We start from the raw sequence: 20,526 nt of genomic DNA, 5'->3' as shown, positions 1-20,526 counted from the left end.
AGCGATCTACCACCTTATGGTTAAGCATGCATATTGTTAGAGAAGAACATTGGGCCGCTAACTAAAGCCATGATCCATGGTGGAAGTTTCAGTTTTGGACATATATCCTCAATCTCATATGAGAAAATTATTAATTGTTGTCACATGCTTATGCATAAAAGAGGAGTCCATTATCTGTTGTCTATATTGTCCCGGTATGGATGTCTAAGTTGAGAATAATCAATAGCGAGAAATCCAATGCGAGCTTTCTCCTTAGACCTTTGTACAGGCGGCATAGAGGTACCCCTTTGTGACACTTGGTTAAAACATGTGCATTGCGATGATCCGGTAGTCCAAGCTAATTAGGACAAGGTGCGGGCACTATTAGTATACTATGCATGAGGCTTGCAACTTGTAAGATATAATTTACATGATACATATGCTTTATTACTACCGTTGACAAAATTGTTTCATGTTTTCAAAATCAAAGCTCTAGCACAAATATAGCAATCGATGCTTTTCCTCTATGGAGGACAATTCTTTTACTTTCAATGTTGAGTCAGTTCACCTATTTCTCTCCACCTCAAGAAGCAAACACTTGTGTGAACTGTGCATTGATTCCTACATACTTGCATATTGCACTTATTATATTACTCTATGTTGACAATATCCATGAGATATACATGTTACAAGTTGAAAGCAACCGCTGAAACTTAATCTTCCTTTGTGTTGCTTCAATACCTTTACTATGAATTATTGCTTTATGAGTTAACTCTTATGCAAGACTTATTGATGCTTGTCTTGAAGTACTATTCATGAAAAGTCTTTGCTTTATGATTCACTTGTTTACTCATGTCATATACATTGTTTTGATCGCTGCATTCACTACATATGCTTTACAAATAGTATGATCAAGGTTATGATGGCATGTCACTCCAGAAATTATCTTTGTTATCGTTTTACCTGCTCGGGACGAGCAGAACTAAGCTTGGGGATGCTGATACGTCTCCGACGTATCGATAATTTCTTATGTTCCATGCCACATTATTGATGATATCTACATGTTTTATGCACACTTTATGTCATATTCGTGCATTTTCTGGAACTAACCTATTAACAAGATGCCGAAGTGCCGATTCTTTGTTTTCTGCTGTTTTTGGTTTCAGAAATCCTAGTAAAGAAATATTCTCGGAATTGGACGAAATCAACGCCCAGGTTCCTATTTTGCCCGGAAGCATCCAGAACACACGAGAAGGACCAGAGGGGGGGCACTGGGCCCCCAGACCATAGGCCGGCGCGGCCCAGGCCCTGGCCACGCCGCCCTATAGTGTCGTCGCCCTGTTGACCTTCCGACGCCGCCTCTTCGCCTATATAAAGCCCCTGGACCTAAAACCTCGAGACGGAAAAGCCACGGTACGAGAAACCTTCCAGAGCCGCCGCCATCGTGAAGCCAAGATCTGGGGGACAGGAGTCTCTGTTCCGGCACGCCGCCGGGACGGGGAAGTGCCCCCGGAAGGCTCCTCCATCGACACCACCGCCATCTTCATCACCGCTGCTGTCTCCCATGAGGAGGGAGTAGTTCTCCATCGAGGCTCGGGGCTGTACCGGTAGCTATGTGGTTCATCTCTCTCCTATGTACTTCAATACAATAATCTCATGAGCTGCCTTACATGATTGAGATTCATATGATGATGCTTGTAATCTAGATGTCGTTATGCTAGTCAAGTGAATTTTACTTATGTGATCTCCGGAGACTCCTTGTCCCACGTGTGTAAAGGTGACAGTGTGTGCACCGTGTGGGTCTCTTAGGCTATATTTCACAGAATACTTATTCACTGTTATGAATGGCATAGTGAAGTTCTTATTTATATCTCTTTATGATTGCAATGTATTTTGTATCACAATTTATCTATGTGCTACTCTAGTGATGTTATTAAAGTAGTTTTATTCCTCCTGCACGGTGTAATGGTGACAGTGTGTGCATCCGTGTTAGTACTTGGTTTATGCTATGATTATGATCTCTTGTAGATTATGAAGTTAACTATTGCTATGATAGTATTGATATGATCTATGCCTCCTTTCTTAGCATGAAGGTGACAGTGTGCATGCTACGTTAGTACTTGGTTTAGTCTTATTGATCTATCTTACACTCTAAGGTTATTTAAATATGAACATTGAATTGTGGAGCTTGTTAACTCCGGCATTGAGGGTTCGTGTAATCCTACGCAATGTGTTCATCATCCAACAAGAGTGTAGAGTATGCATTTATCTATTCTGTTATGTGATCGATGTTGAGAGTGTCCACTAGTGAAAGTCTAATCCCTAGGCCTTGTTCCTAAATACTGCTATTGCTGCTTGTTTACTGTTTTACTGCGTTACTACTGCTGCGTTACTACTGCTTGTTTACTGTCCTGGGCAAAGCACTTTTCTGGTGCCGTTGCCACTGCTCATATATATTCATACCACCTGTATTTCACTATCTATTCGCCGAACTAGTGCACCTATTAGTTGTGTTGGGGACACAAGAGACTTCTTGCTTTGTGGTTGCAGGGTTGCATGAGAGGGATATCTTTGACCTCTTCCTCCCTGAGTTCGATAAACCTTGGGTGATCCACTTAAGGGAAAACTTGCTGCTGTTCTACAAACCTCTGCTCTTGGAGGCCCAACACTGTCTACAGGAAAAGGAGGGGGGCGTAGACATCAGGAGGCCGAGATGGACCAGGGGTTCCAAACCACCCCTAGGCGCGGGCCCACCCCATGCCGTGGCTATGCATGGTATGGCTGCCCTAGCCCACTTCTGACGACGCCCCCTCGGGAAACCTAAGATCGGGGGTACGACCAGAGAAATATTCCACCGCAGCTACGGGGCGGAGAACTACAGAGAGAGAAAAGCTCTCCGGCAGGTGATACGTCTCCAACGTATCGATAATTTCTTTTGTTCCATGCTTGTTTTATGACAATACCTGCATGTTTTGTTCACACTTTATGATGATTTTATGCGTTTTCCAGAACTAACCTATTGACGAGATGCCGAAGTGCCAGTTCCTGTTTTCTGTTGTTTTTGGTTTCAGAAATCCTACAAAGGAAATATTCTCGGAATCGGACGAAATCAACGCCCAACATCTTAGAATTCCACGAAGCTTCCAGAACACCCGAGAGGGACCAGAGGAGGGCCACAGGGGGCCCACACGTGTGGGCGGCGCGACCAAGGAGCCAGGCGCGCCGCCCTACTGTGTGGTGGCCCCGTCAGCCTTCCGACTCTGCCTCTTCGCCTATAAGAAGCCCCCTGACCTAAATCTTCGAGATGAATAAGCCACGGTACGAGAAACCTTCCAGAGCCGCCGCCATCGCGAAGCCAAGATCTGGGGGACAGGAGTCTCTATTCCGGCACGCCGCCGGGACGGGGAAGTGCCCCCGGAAGGCATCTCCATCGACACCACCGCCATCTTCATCACCGCTGCTGTCTCCCATGAGGAGGGAGTAGTTCTCCATCGAGGCTAAGGGATGTACCGGTAGCTATGTGGTTAATCTCTCTCCCATGTACTTCAATACAATGATCTCATGAGCTGCCTTACATGATTGAGATTCATATGAGCTTTGTATCACTATTAGGGGTGGGAATTGGCAGTGGATAGTCCATATTATCCGACAACCGTATTCGAGAAATTGAAAATGGAAATGGTAACATCCGAATCCGGATGCTCGTAGAAATGGATATGGTAAATATCCGAATCCGTTTTACAAAAACAAATACAAATATGGTATTGAATTTTGAATCAAATGTGGATATGGAAACAGATACATCCGTATCCGAATATGATTATGTTAGCCAAATTTCGAAATTCAACCCCAATATGGCAATTACCTAACCTAGAGAAACTAACAAATCGACAAAATGTTCTTTTATGTGATTGAAACTAAAACTACTATGCATTATATCAGTATATTTATCACTATAATATTATTTAATTGGCTCATTATATGACACGAGTCAATTATTTCCTTATATTCGTATCCGCTCCGAATTGAGAAAACATCCGATCCGTATTCGTATTCGAGTAACATCCGCTCCGAATTCGTATTCGTCAACATCCGTATTCGCATCCGTATTCGTTTTAAAAATATGGAAACGGATATGGGAAGGGCACTATCCGATCCGCATCCGATCCGTTTCCATCCCTAATCACTATTAATCTGTGTGCTACTCTAGTGATGTTATTAAAGTACTCTATTCCTCCTCCATGATGTAATGGTGACAGTGTGTGCATCATGTAGTACTTGGCGTAGTTTATGATTGTGATCTCTTGTAGATTATGAAGTTAACTATTACTATGATGGTATTGATGTGATCTATTCCTCCTTTCATAGTCTGTTGGTGACAGTGTGCATGCTATGTTAGTACTTGGTATAATTGCGTTGGTCTATCATGCACTCTAAGGTTATTTAAATATGAACATTGAATATTGTGGAGCTTGTTAACTCCGGCATTGAGGTGCTCTTGTAGCCCTACACAATTAGTGGTGTTCATCATCCAACAAGAGAGTGTAGAGTGGTTTTATTATGTGATCAATGTTGAGAGTATCCACTAGTGAAAGTATGACCCTAGGCCTTGTTTCCAAATACTGCAATCACCGCTGGTTTACTGTTTTACTGCATCTCTACTTCCTGCAATATCTCCCACGTCAACTGCACGACAGCAAGTATTTTATGGCGCCATTACTACTGCTCATATATATTCATACCACTTGCATTTTACTATCTCTTCGCCGAACTAGTGCACCTTTATATCTGACAAGTGTATTGGGTGTGTTGGGGACACAAGAGACTTCTTGTATTGTGATTACAGGGTTGCTTGAGAGGGATATCTTTGACCTCTTCCTCCCTGAGTTCGATAAACCTTGGGTGATCCACTTAAGGGAAAACTTGCTGTTGTTCTACAAACCTCTGCTCTTGGAGGCCCAACACTGTCTACAGGAAAAAAAGCGTGAGTAGACATCAAGCTATTTTCTGGCGCCGTTGCCGAGGAACTGAAGGAACAAGACTCTACCTCCCTCGTCAACCACACGCCAGTTATAGACAGTCAAGTTATTTTTTGGCGCCGTTGCCGGGGAGGAAAGGTAAAAATCACTCACACGCTGGTCCCAGGTAACTAAGTTATTTTCTGGTGTCGTTGTAAGTGCTCGAAGCTATTTCCTTTAGATCCTGCAATTGCATCTTTTTGTTTCTTGTTTTTATTTCACTAGTTAGGCATAATGGAAAGCAACATGGAGCTTTTTAATCTATTTCCTGAGTTAAGACATGGATGGTTTGATGCGAAAATTAAAAAACCTATGGAACATATTAGTATGAACACTTTGAACACCATTGTTGCTAATGATATGGAAAATTCTAAGCTTGGGGAAGCTGGTTTTGATGAGCATGATATTTTTAGTCCCCCAAGCATTGAGGAGAAAATTTTCTTTGATGATACTTTGCCTCCTATTTATGATGATTATAATGATAGTAGTCTTTTGGTGCCACCTACTATGGAGAGTAAATTTTATTATGATTACAATATGCCTCCTATATTTGATGATAGCTACTTTGTTGAATTTGCTCCCACTACAACTAATAAAATTGATTATGCTTATGTGGAGAGTAATAATTTTATGCATGAGACTCATGATAAGAATGCTTTATGTAATAGTTATATTGTTGAGTTTGCTCATGATGCTACGGGATATTATTATGAGAGAGGAAAATATGGTTGTAGAAATTTTCCTGTTACTAAAACACCTCTCTTTTTGCTGAAAATCTTGAAGCTGCACTTGTTTTATCTTTCTATGCTTGTTGCATTATGCTTCATGAATTTTTTTTATTTACAAGATTCCTTTTCATAGGAAGTGGGTTAGACTTAAATTTGTTTTGAATTTGCTTTTTGATGCTCTCTTTTGCTTCAACGCTTATCTCTTGTGAGTGCATCATTAAAATTACTGAGCCCATCTTAATGGCTATAAAGAAAGCACTTCTTGGGAGATAACCCATGTTTTTATTTTGCTACTGTTTTGTTGTGTCTTGGAAGTTGTTACTACTGTAGCAAGCTCTCCTTATCTTTATTTTATTGCATTGTTGTGCCAAGTAAAGTCTTTGATAGCAAGGTTGATACTAGATTTGGATTACTGCGTAGAAACAGATTTTTGTCTGTCACGAATTTGGGCAGTGTTCTCTGTAGGTAACTCAGAAAAATCGGCCAATTTACGTGCGTGATCCTCAGATATGTACGTAACTTTCATTCAATTTGAGCATTTTAATCTGAGCAAGTCCAGTGCCTCTAAAAAATTTGTCTTTACAGACTGTTCTGTTTTGACAGATTCTACCTTTTATTTCGCATTGCCTGTTTTGCTATGTTTGATGGATTTCTTTATTACATTAACTTTTAGTAGCTTTGTGCAATGTCCAGAAGTGTTAAGAATGATTATGTCACCTCTGAACATATGAATTTTGATTATGCACTAACCCTCTAATGAGTTGTTTTGAGTTTGGTGTGGAGGAAGTTTTCAAGGGTCAAGAGAGGAGGATGATATATGATTAAGAAGAGTGAAAAGTCTAAGCTTGGGGATGCCCCCGTGGTTCATCACTGCATATTTCAAGAAGACTCAAGCATCTAAGCTTGGGGATGCCCAAGGCATCCCCTTCTTCATCAACAATTTATCAGGTTTCTTCTATTGAAACTATATTTTTATTCCATCACATCTTATGTACTTTACTTGGAGCGTCTGTGTGTTTTATTTTAGTTTTGTTATTTTCATTCTCTGAATAAATGCTTGTGTGGGAGAGAGACACGCTCCGCTGGTTCATATGAACACATGTGTTCTTAGCTTTTAATGTTCATGGCGAAGGTTAAACTGCTTCGTTAATTGTTATATGGTTGGAAACAGAAAATGCTACATGTAGTAATTGGTATAATGTCTTGAATAATTTGATACTTGGCAATTGTTGTGCTCATAAGGATCATGTTTAAGCTCTTGTATCATATACTTTGCACCTATTAGTGAAGAAATACATAGAGCTTGCTAAAATTTGGTTTGCATGATTGGTCTCTCTAAAGTCTAGATATTTTCTAGTAAGGGTTTGAACAACAAGGAAGACAGTGTAGAGTCTTATAATGCTTGCAATATGTTTTTATGTGAGTTTTGCTATACCGGTTCATACTTGTGGTTGCTTCAAATAGCCTTGCTAGCCTAAGCCTTGTATTGAGAGGGATTACTTCTCGTGCATCCAAATCCTTGAGCCAATAACTATGCCATTTGTGTCCATCATACCTACCTACTACATGGTATTTCTCTGCCATTCCAAAGTAAATTGCTTGAGTGCTACCTTTAAAATTCTATTCCTTTGTCTTTGCAATATATAGCTCATGGGAAAATAGCTTAAAAACTATTGTGGTATTGAATATGTACTTATGTATCTTATTTCTTATTAAGTTGCTTGTTGAGCGATAACCATGTTCCTGGGGACGCCATCAACACTTTGTTGAATATCATGTGAGTTGCTATGCATGTTCGTCTTGTCTGAAGTAAGGGTGATTTATCATGTGTTGAATGGTTTGAGCATGCATATTGTTAGAGAAGAATATTGGGCCGCTAACTAAAGCCATGATCCATGGTGGAAGTTTCAGTTTTGGACAACAATCCTCAAATCTCTTATGAGAATATTATTTGTTGTTGAATGCTTATTGATGGCGTGTAACTCACACGTTCGTTGGGAACCCCAAGAGGAAGGTATGATGCGCACAGCAGCAAGTTTTCCCTCTGAAAGAAACCAAGGTTTATCGAACCAGGAGGAGCCAAGAAGCACGTTGAAGGTTGATGGCGGCGGGATGTAGTGCGGCGCAACACCAGGGATTCCGGCGCCAACGTGGAACCTGCACAACACAACCAAAGTACTTTGCCCCAACGAAACAGTGAGGTTGTCAATCTCACCGGCTTGCTGTAACAAAGGATTAACTGTATTGTGTGGAAGATGATTGTTTGCAGAAAACAGTAGAACAAGTATTGCAGTAGATTGTATTTCAGTAAAGAGAATTGGACCGGGGTCCACAGTTCACTAGAGGTGTCTCTCCCATAAGACAAACAGCATGTTGGGTGAACAAATTACTGTTGGGCAATTGACAAATAAAGAGAGCATGACCATGCACATACATATCATGATGAGTATAGTGAGATTTAATTGGGCATTACGACAAAGTACATAGACCGCCATCCAACTGCATCTATGCCTAAAAAGTCCACCTTCAGGTTATCATCCGAACCCCCTCCAGTATTAAGTTGCAAAGCAACAGACAATTGCATTAAGTATGGTGCGTAATGTAATCAACAACTACATCCTTAGACATAGCATCAATGTTTTATCCCTAGTGGCAACAGCACAACACAACCTTAGAACTTTCTGTCACTGTCCCAGGTGTCAATGCAGGCATGAACCCACTATCGAGCATAAGTACTCCCTCTTGGAGTTACAAGCATCTACTTGGCCAGAGCATCTACTAGTAACGGAAAGCATGCAAGATCATAAACAACACGTAGATATAACTTTGATAATCAACATAACAAGTATTCTCTATTCATCGGATCCCAACAAACGCAACATATAGAATTACAGATAGATGATCTTGATCATGTTAGGCAGCTCACAAGATCCGACAATGATAGCACAATGGGGAGAAGACAACCATCTAGCTACTGCTATGGACCCATAGTCCAGGGGTAGACTACTCACACATCACACCGAAGGCGACCATGGCGGCGTAGAGTCCTCCGGGGGATGATTCCCCTCTCCGGCAGGGTGCCGGAGGCGATCTCCTGGATCCCCCGAGATGGGATCGGCGTTGGCGGCGTCTCTGGAAGGTTTTCCGTATCGTGGCTCTCGGTACTGGGGGTTTCGTCACGGAGGCTTTAAGTAGGCGGAAGGGTAGGTCAAGAGGCGGCACAGGGGCCCCAGACCACAGGCCGGCGCGGCCAGGGGGTGGGCCGCGCCGCCCTAGGGTTTGGGCACCCTGTGGCCCCACTTCGTTTCGTCTTCGGACTTCTGGAAGCTTCGTGGAAAAATAGGCCCCTGGGCGTTGATTTCGTCCAATTCCGAGAATATTTCCTTACTAGGATTTCTGAAACCAAAAACAGCAGAAAACAGCAACTGGCACTTCGGCATCTTGTTAATAGGTTAGTTCCAGAAAATGCACGAATATGACATAAAGTGTGCATACAACATGTAGATAACATCAATAATGTGGCATGGAACATAAGAAATTATCGATACGTCGGAGACGTATCAGCATCCCCAAGCTTAGTTCTGCTCGTCCCGAGCAGGTAAAACGATAACACAGATAATTTCTGGAGTGACATGCCATCATAATCTTGATCATACTATTTGTAAAGCATATGTAGTGAATGCAGCGATCAAAACAATGTATATGACATGAGTAAACAAGTGAATCATAAAGCAAAGACTTTTCATGAATAGCACTTCAAGACAAGCATCAATAAGTCTTGCATAAGAGTTAACTCATAAAGCAATAATTCAAAGTAAAAGCATTGAAGCAACACAAAAGAAGATTAAGTTTCAGCGGTTGCTTTCAACTTGTAACATGTATATCTCATGGATATTGTCAACATAGAGTAATATAATAAGTGCAATAAGCAAGTATGTAGGAATCAATGCATAGTTCACACAAGTGTTTGCTTCTTGAGATGGAGAGAAATAGGTGAACTGACTCAACATTGAAAGTAAAAGAATTGTCCTCCATAGAGGAAAAGCATCGATTGCTATATTTGTGCTAGAGCTTTGATTTTGAAAACATGAAACAATTTTGTCAACGGTAGTAATAAAGCATATGCATCATGTAAATTATATCTTATAAGTTGCAAGCCTCATGCATAGTGTACTAATAGTGCCCGCACCTTGTCCTAATTAGCTTGGACTACCGGATCATCACAATGCACTGTTTTAACCAAGTGTCACAAAGGGGTACCTCTATGCCGCCTGTACAAAGGTCTAAGGAGAAAGCTCGCATTGGATTTCTCGCTATTGATTATTCTTCAACTTAGACATCCATACCGGGACAACATAGACAACAGATAATGGACTCCTCTTTTATGCATAAGCATGTAACAACAATTAATAATTTTCTCATTTGAGATTTGAGGATATATGTCCAAAACTGAAACTTCCACCATGGATCATGGCTTTAGTTAGCGGCCCAATGTTCTTCTCTAACAATATGCATGCTTAACCATAAGGTGGTAGATCTCTCTTACTTCAGACAAGACGGACATGCATAGCAACTCACATGAAATTCAACAATGAATAGTTGATGGCGTCCCCAGTGAACATGGTTATCGCACAACAAGCAACTTAATAAGAGATAAAGTGCATAATTACATATTCAATACCACAATAGTTTTTAAGCTATTTGTCCCATGAGCTATATATTGCAAAGGTGAATGATGGAATTTTAAAGGTAGCACTCAAGCAATTTACTTTGGAATGGCGGAAAATACCATGTAGTAGGTAGGTATGGTGGACACAAATGGCATAGTGGTTGGCTCAAGTATTTTGGATGCATGAGAAGTATTCCCTCTCGATACAAGGTTTAGGCTAGCAAGGCTTATTTGAAACAAACACAAGGATGAACCGGTGCAGCAAAACTCACATAAAAGACATATTGAAAACATTATAAGACTCTACACCGTCTTCCTTGTTGTTCAAACTCAATACTAGAAATTATCTAGACCTTAGAGAAACCAAATATGCAAACCAAATTTTAGCATGCTCTATGTATTTCTTCATTAATGGGTGCAAAGCATATGATGCAAGAGCTTAAACATGAGCACAACAATTGCCAAGTATCACATTACCCAAGACATTTATAGCAATTACTACATGTATCATTTTCCAATTCCAACCATATAACAATTTAACGAAGAAGAAACTTCGCCATGAATACTATGAGTAGAAACCAAGGACATACTTGTCCATATGCTACAGCGGAGCGTGTCTCTCTCCCATAAAGTGAATGCTAGGATCCATTTTATTCAAACAAAACAAAAAACAAAAACAAACCGACGCTCCAAGCAAAGCACATAAGATGTGATGGAATAAAAATATAGTTTCAGGGGAGGAACCTGATAATGTTGTCGATGAAGAAGGGGATGCCTTGGGCATCCCCAAGCTTAGACGCTTGAGTCTTCTTAATATATGCAGGGGTGAACCACCGGGGCATCCCCAAGCTTAGAGCTTTCACTCTCCTTGATCATGTTGCATCATACTCCTCTCTTGATCCTTGAAAACTTCCTCCACACCAAACTCGAAACAACTTATTAGAGGGTTAGTGCACAATAAAAATTAACATATTCAGAGGTGACACAATCATTCTTAACACTTCTGGACATTGCATAATGCTACTGGACATTAGTGGATCAAAGAAATTCATCCAACATAGCAAAAGAGGCAATGCGAAATAAAAGGCAGAATCTGTCAAAACAGAACAGTTCGTATTGACGAATTTTAAAATGGCACCAGACTTGCTCAAATGAAAATGCTCAAATTGAATGAAAGTTGCGTACATATCTGAGGATCATGCACGTAAATTGGCTTAATTTTCTGAGCTACCTACAGGGAGGTGGACCCAGATTCGTGACAGCAAAGAAATCTGGAACTGCACAGTAATCCAAATCTAGTACTTACTTTTCTATCAACGGCTTAACTTGGCACAAAAAAACACTAAACTAAGATAAGGAGAGGTTGCTACAGTAGTAAACAACTTCCAAGACACAAAAATAAAAACAAAGTACTGTAGGTAAAAACATGGGTTGTCTCCCATAAGCGCTTTTCTTTAACGCCTTTCAGCTAGGCGCAGAAAGTGTGCATCAAGTATTATCAAGAGACGAAGTGTCAACATCATAATTTGTTCTCATAATAGAATCAAAAGGTAACTTCATTCTCTTTCTAGGAAAGTGTTCCATACCTTTCTTGAGAGGAAATTGATATTTTATATTACCTTCCTTCATATCAATAATAGCACCAACAGTTCGAAGAAAAGGTCTTCCCAATATAATGGGACAAGATGCATTGCATTCAATATCCAAGACAACAAAATCAACGGGGACAAGGTTATTGTTAATGGTAATACGAACATTATCAACTTTACCCAAAGGTTTCTTTGTAGAATGATCAGCAAGATTAACATCCAAATAACAATTTTTCAGCGGTGGCAAGTCAAGCATATTATAAATTTTCTTAGGCATAACAGAAATACTTGCACCAAGATCACATAAAGCATTACAATCAAAATCTTTAACCTTCATCTTAATGATGGGCTCCCAACCATCCTCTAGCTTTTTAGGAATAGAGGCTTCGCGCTCTAGTTTCTCTTCTCTAGCTTTTATGAGAGCATTTGTAATATGATGCGTGAAAGCCAAATTTATAGCACTAGCATTAGGACTTTTAGCAAGTTTTTGCAAGAACTTTATAACTTCAGAGATGTGGCAATCATCAAAATTCAAACCATTATAATCTAAAGCAATGGGATCATCATCCCCAATGTTGGAAAAAATTTCAGCAGCTTTATCACGCAGTTTCAGCTTTTAGCGATTTGAGCAGTTTCTCGCTTTGCATTAGAAGTGGAAACATTGCTAACACCAATTCTTTTATTAGTATTAGTAGGAGGTGCAGCAACATGTGTAGCATTAGCATTACTAGTGGTGGTAATAGTCCAAACTTTAGCTACATTCTTCTCTTTAGCTAGTTTTTCATTTTCCTCTCTATCCCACCTAGCACGCAGTTCAGCCATTAATCTTATATTCTCATTAATTCTAACTTGGATGGCATTTGCTGTAGTAGTAATTTTATCATCTAAATCCTCAGGTTTAGCAGCCATTTTATTAATTAAAGAAGATTGTGATGCAGACATGTATGAGATTCGGGTTTCAGCATTAGCAAGTTTAGTTTGCAACCCCGAGATCTCCCTATTCAGATTTTCAAGTTGATTCCCTATATTCTTCAACAAGGTAGATTGCTCATTCATAGTTTTAGTAAACAATTTATTTTGCTCATATTGTGATTGCATAAAGCTCTTGGTGGATCTTTCAATTTCTAGCATCTTTTCTTCATTAGGTGAAGCATATCTACCATAAGAATTACCATTAAGTGGTATGGCCTAGAATCATTGTGATTGTTATTTTTAATGAAATTCACATCAACATATTCTTTTTGAGCAACTAATGACGCTAACGGAACATTATTAGAATTAATATTAGGCCTACCATTCACAAGCATAGACATAATAGCATCAATCTTATCACTCAAGGAAGAGGTTTCTTCATTTAATTTACCTTCTTACCTTGTGGAGCTCTTTCCGTGTGCCATTCAGAGTAGTTGATCATCATATTATCAAGAAGCTTTGTTGCTTCACCAAGAGTGATGGACATAAAGGTACCTCCAGCAGCTGAATCCAATAAATTCCGTGAAGAAAAATTTAGTCCTGCATAGAAGGTTTAGATGATCATCCAAGTAGTCAGTCCATGGGTTGGGCAATTTTTAACCAAAGATTTCATTCTTTCCCAAGCTTGAGCAACATGTTCAGTATCTAATTGTTTAAAATTCATTATGCTACTCCTCAAAGATATAATTTTAGCAGGGGGATAATATCTACCAATAAAAGCATCCTTGCATTTAGTCCATGAATCAATACTATTCTTAGGCAGAGATAGCAACAAATCTTTAGCTCTTCCTCTTAATGAGAAAGGGAACAATTTTAGTTTAATAATATCACCATCTACATCTTTATATTTTTGCATTTCACATAGTTCAACAAAATTATTAAGATGGGCAGCAGCATCATCAGAACTAACACCAGAAAATTGCTCTCGCATAACAAGATTCAGTAAAGCAGGTTTAATTTCAAAGAATTCTGCTGTAGTAGCAGGTGGAGCAATAGGTGTGCATAAGAAATCATTATTATTTGTGGTTGTGAAGTCACACAACTTAGTATTTTCAGGGTTGGCCATTTTAGCAACAGTAAATAAAGCAAACTAGAATAAGTAAATGCAAGTAACTAATTTTTTTGTGTTTTCGATATAGCAAACAAGATAGCAAGTAAAGTAAAACTAGCAACTAATTTTTTTGTATTTTGATTTAGTGCAGCAAATAAAGTAGTAAATAAAACTAAGCAAGACAAAAAAAAAGTAAAGAGATTGAGAAGTGGAGACTCCCCTTGCAGCGTGTCTTGATCTCCCCGGCAACGGCGCCAGAAAATATGCTTGATGGTGTGTAACTCACACGTTCGTTGGGAACCCCAAGAGGAAGGTATGATGCGCACAGCAGCAAGTTTTCCCTCAGAAAGAAACCAAGGTTTATCGAACCAGGAGGAGCCAAGAAGCACGTTGAAGGTTGATGGCGGCGGGATGTAGTGCGGCGCAACACCAGGGATTCCGGCGCCAACGTGGAACCTGCACAACACAACCAAAGTACTTTGCCCCAACGAAACAGTGAGGTTGTCAATCTCACCGGCTTGCTGTAACAAAGGATTAACCGTATTGTGTGGAAGATGATTGTTTGCAGAAAACAGTAGAACAAGTATTGCAGTAGATTGTATTTCAGTAAAGAGAATTGGACCGGGGTCCACAGTTCACTAGAGGTGTCTCTCCCATAAGACAAACAGCATGTTGGGTGAACAAATTACTGTTGGGCAATTGACAAATAAAGAGAGCATGACCATGCACATACATATCATGATGAGTATAGTGAGATTTAATTGGGCATTACGACAAAGTACATAGACCGCCATCCAACTGCATCTATGCCTAAAAAGTCCACCTTCAGGTTATCATCCGAACCCCCTCCAGTATTAAGTTGCAAAGCAACAGACAATTGCATTAAGTATGGTGCGTAATGTAATCAACAACTACATCCTTAGACATAGCATCAATGTTTTATCCCTAGTGGCAACAGCACAACACAACCTTAGAACTTTCTCACATCGTCCTGTGTCAATGCGAGGCATGAACCCACTATCGAGCATAAGTACTCCCTCTTGGAGTTACAAGCATCTACTTGGCCAGAGCATCTACTAGTAACGGAAAGCATGCAAGATCATAAACAACACGTAGATATAACTTTGATAATCAACATAACAAGTATTCTCTATTCATCGGATCCCAACAAACGCAACATATAGAATTACAGATAGATGATCTTGATCATGTTAGGCAGCTCACAAGATCCGACAATGATAGCACAATGGGGAGAAGACAACCATCTAGCTACTGCTATGGACCCATAGTCCAGGGGTAGACTACTCACACATCACACCGAAGGCGACCATGGCGGCGTAGAGTCCTCCGGGGGATGATTCCCCTCTCCGGCAGGGTGCCGGAGGCGATCTCCTGGATCCCCCGAGATGGGATCGGCGTTGGCGGCGTCTCTGGAAGGTTTTCCGTATCGTGGCTCTCGGTACTGGGGGTTTCGTCACGGAGGCTTTAAGTAGGCGGAAGGGTAGGTCAAGAGGCGGCACAGGGGCCCCAGACCACAGGCCGGCGCGGCCAGGGGGTGGGCCGCGTCGCCCTAGGGTTTGGGCACCCTGTGGCCCCACTTCGTTTTGTCTTCGGACTTCTGGAAGCTTCGTGGAAAAATAGGCCCCTGGGCGTTGATTTCGTCCAATTCCGAGAATATTTCCTTACTAGGATTTCTGAAACCAAAAACAGCAGAAACAAAGAATCGGCACTTCGGCATCTTGTTAATAGGTTAGTTCCAGAAAATGCACGAATATGACATAAAGTGTGCATAAAACATGTAGATAACATCAATAATGTGGCATGGAACATAAGAAATTATCGATACGTCGGAGACGAATCACTTATGCATTAAAGAGGAGTCCATTATCTGTTGTCTATGTTGTCCCGATATGGATGTCTAAGTTGAGAATAATCAAAAGCGAGAAATCCAGTGCGAGCTTTCTCCTTAGACCTTTGTACAGGCGGCATAGAGGTACCCCTTTGTGATACTTGGTTAAAACATATGTATTGCGATGATAATCCATGTAAATCCAAGCTAATTAGGACAAGGTGCGGGCACTATTGGTAATCTATGCATGAGGCTTGCAACTTGTAGGATATCTTATACATAATACATATGCTTTATTACTACCGTTGACAAAATTGTTTCTTGTTTTCAAAATAAAAGCTCTAGCACAAATATAGCAATCCATGCTTCCCTCTTCGAAGGGCCATTCTTTTACTTTTATGTTGAGTCAGTTCACCTACTTCTTTCTGTCTTAAGAAGCAAACACTTGTGTTAACTGTGCATTGATTCCTACATACTTGCTTATTGCACTTATTATATTACTTTATGTTGACAATATCCATGAGATATACATGTTACAAGTTGAAAGCAACCGCTGAAACATAATCTTCCTTTGTGTTGCTTCAATGCCTTTATTTAGAATCTATTGCTTTATGAGTTAACTCTTATGCAAGACTTATTGATGCTTTTCTTGAAAGTACTATTCTTGAAAATTCTTTGCTATATGATTCAGTTGTTTAATCATTGTCTTCACCATTGCTTTGAATCGCTGCATTCATCTCATATGCTTTACAATAGTATGATTAAGATCATGTTGGTAGCATGTCACTTCAGAAATTATCTTTGTTATCGTTTACCTACTCGAGGATGAGTAGGAACTAAGCTTGGGGATGCTGATACGTCTCCAATGTATCGATAATTTCTTATGTTCCATGCTTGTTTTCTGACAATACCTACATGTTTTGTTCACACTTTATGATGATTTTATGCGTTTTCCGGAACTAACCTATTGACGAGATGCCGAAGTGCCAGTTCCTATTTTCTGCTGTTGTTGGTTTCAGAAATCCTACAAAGGAAACATTCTCGGAATCGGACGAAATCAACGCCCAACATCTTAGAATTCCACGAAGCTTCCAGAACACCCGAGAGGGACCAGAGGAGGGCCATAGGGGGCCCACACGTGTGGGCGGCGCGGCCAAGGAGCCAGGCGCGCCGCCCTACTGTGTGGTGGCCCCGTCAGCCTTCCGACTCCGCCTATTCGCCTATAAGAAGCCCCCTGACCTAAATCTTCGAGACGAATAAGCCACGGTACGAGAAACCTTCCAGAGCCGCCGCCATCGCGAAGCCAAGATCTGGGGGACAGGAGTCTCTGTTCCGGCACGCCGCCGGGACGGGGAAGTGCCCCCGGAAGGCATCTCCATCGACACCACCGCCATCTTCATCACCGCTGCTGTCTCCCATGAGGAGGGAGTAGTTCTCCATCGAGGCTAAGGGCTGTACCGGTAGCTATGTGGTTAATCTCTCTCCCATGTACTTCAATACAATGATCTCATGAGCTGCCTTACATGATTGAGATTCATATGAGCTTTGTATCACTATTAATCTATGTGCTACTCTAGTGATGTTATTAAAGTACTCTATTCCTCCTCCATGATGTAATGGTGACAGTGTGTGCATCATGTAGTACTTGGAGTAGTTTATGATTGTGCTCTCTTGTAGATTATGAAGTTAACTATTACTATGATGGTATTGATGTGATCTATTCCTCCTTTCATAGTCTGTTGGTGACAGTGTGCATGCTATGTTAGTACTTGGTATAATTGCGTTGGTCTATCATGCACTCTAAGGTTATTTAAATATGAACATTGAATATGGTGGAGCTTGTTAACTCCGGCATTGAGGTGCTCTTGTAGCCCTACACAATTAGTGGTGTTCATCATCCAACAAGAGAGTGTAGAGTGGTTTTATTATGTGATCAATGTTGAGAGTGTCCACTAGTGAAAGTATGATCCCTAGGCCTTGTTTCCAAATACTGCAATCACCGCAGGTTTACTGTTTTACTGCATCTCTACTTCCTGCAATATCTCCCACGTCAACTGCACGCCAGCAAGTATTTTCTGGCGCCGTTACTACCGCTCATATACATTCATACCACTTGCATTTTACTATCTCTTCGCCGAACTAGTGCACCTATACATCTGACAAGTGTATTGGGTGTGTTGGGGACACAAGAGACTTCTTGTATTGTGATCGCAGGGTTGCTTGAGAGGGATATCTTTGACCTCTTCCTCCCTGAGTTCGATAAACCTTGGGTGATCCACTTAAGGGAAAACTTGCTGCTGTTCTACAAACCTCTGCTCTTGGAGGCCCAACACTGTCTATAGGAAAAGAAGCGTGAGTAGACATCAGCAGGCAGAGTTCTGCCGGGGAAATTCCTTCCCGGAGAGGGGAGATCATCGCCATCGTCACCGCCATCGAGTTGGACTTCATCGGGATCATCATCACCATCATATCCACCACCAGCACCATCATCAATGCCATCTCCATGACGTCCCGCTGTAACATCTTGGGTTTGATACTTGTCTAGTTCATAGGGGAAACTTTCCCGGTGTTGATTACGCCTTGTAGTTGATGCTATTGAGTGAAACCATTGAATTAAGGTTTATGTCCAGATTGTTATTTATAATTATATCACCTCTGATTATGATCCATATGATGTCCCGTGAGTAGTTCGTTTAGTTCTTGAGGACATGGGAGAAGTCATGCTATGTTGAGTAATATGCCATGATTTTATACTTAAGTTGTGGTGCTATTCTTCTAGTGGTGACATATGAACGTCGACTACATGATACTTCACCTTTATGGGCCTAGGAGAATGCATCGTGTATTTGGCTACTAATTGTGGGGCTGGGGCAGTGATAGAAACCCGAACCCCCGTTAGGAAACCGGTGCACGAGGGAGTGTAGGATCTCAAAGTTTAAGGCTGTGATTAGATTTATCTTAACTACTTTCTTGTAGTTGCGGATGCTTGCAAGAGGTATAATCACAAGTATGTATTAGTCCAAGTATGGGGTAGTACATTAGCATAGGTTCACCCACACAACACTTACCAAACCATTGAAGATTATTCAGCTATGTGAAGCGAAAGCACTTGACGTAATTCCCGTGTGTCCTCAGGAACGTTTGGTCATCATAAGTAAAACACCCGGATTGTCCTTTGCTATAGAAAGGAATGGGCCACTCACTGCAATTATTATTATTGCATTTTATTTACTCGTACTTTATTTATCTGTAATACCAAATACCCCTGCAAACATGTTTGCTAGTGTTTACAGTGAATCCTCGATCAAAACTGCTCGTGAACACCTTCTGCTCCTCGTTGGGTACGACACTCTTATTTATCGAAAGTACTACGATACACCCCCTATACTTGTGGGTCATCATACATTAAACACCTCTTTACCTATACTGAATTTGTTGAGTATGCTTGTATTCACCCTTCTTTGAACCCCCTACTTACACATGGAGGCATTGAAGGAGGATCTACAATGAAACTCGAAGACATAGGAGTCAACTACTTTAAGAGATGGGACCCTGCCAGCGGAGTCAACGGAGTCAACCACTACATGAGGGAAACGTAGACTAGGAGTAGAAGGGAATCAATTCCCTAATCCTAGAACCTAAGTAGCGAGAGTTGATCTATAGTTATGTAGTAAGCCAAGTATCTCTATAGGTAGAGCTAGGATAAGTCCAGTCTAAGAGTTATTCTTCCGGAGTTTATTTGTCATTTACCTCATTGTAATAAGAAGGTTGTGGTGATCTTTTGTAAAGAGTCTCTGTGTAATTCTATAGACATACCTTGCACCCGCATATGTTTCTGTTGTACCACTCTGAGGGATGTAATGCTAGTGGAACAGTGTTTCATTGGTGTTATATCAACGATTTGCATACTACACCATGCATTGGTATGTTGGGTCACCACAACGCGACGTCCCTTGATTCGTCATCGAAGTCTGTGCTGCAAGTTGTCACACTTCGGTATATCCTGATACCTGATAGGCACTTCCCTATGAAGAAGAAGAAGATATGGCATGCCGCTCCGTCCACCTTCATGTTGAACTGGGTGTGCAAGTTGGTTAAGGAAGAGATGACCGGAGTACAGTTCTTCAGGAACCGTGAGCTGAATGAGATTGTACAGGCTATTCTGAAGTTCACTGGTCGTGAGGTTTGTGTCGATCGGGTCTACAATCATCTGAGACACTGGAGAGCAAGGTGGGTTCAGGTATGCAGGCTAAAAAGGCCGGAGGGGGTGCGTTGGGTGGAGAGCACATCAGCTATCATGATGGAAGATGATGCATACTACGCCAACACCAAGATTTGCGCATTGCACCTACTCTTGCACTTCATTGACTAAGTAACTTACGATGAATGTTGTTATCTTGAACATGAGGAAGGACTAATTAAATTCATCATCTCAGACTCACCATAGGGACGCTGATCTCACCAACAAGCCCATAGAGAACTATGCTCAGAGCATCTCTAGTAGTGCCCGTAAACACGCGAACCGAAAACCCCGAGTTCAGTCTCCCGAATTATTCGGTTTCGATAATTTTAGTCACAGCGCATAATAGAAACTGAAAACACGAACTGGAAAATAGAAATCAAACATCGAGGGGATTTTTTCTTCGATCAACATGCGAAATGAAACGAGTT

The sequence above is a fragment of the Lolium perenne genome, chromosome 7, assembly GCF_019359855.2.
Source record: "Lolium perenne isolate Kyuss_39 chromosome 7, Kyuss_2.0, whole genome shotgun sequence".
NCBI lineage: Eukaryota > Viridiplantae > Streptophyta > Magnoliopsida > Poales > Poaceae > Lolium > Lolium perenne.
Note: the sequence above shows the minus strand (reverse complement) of the source record.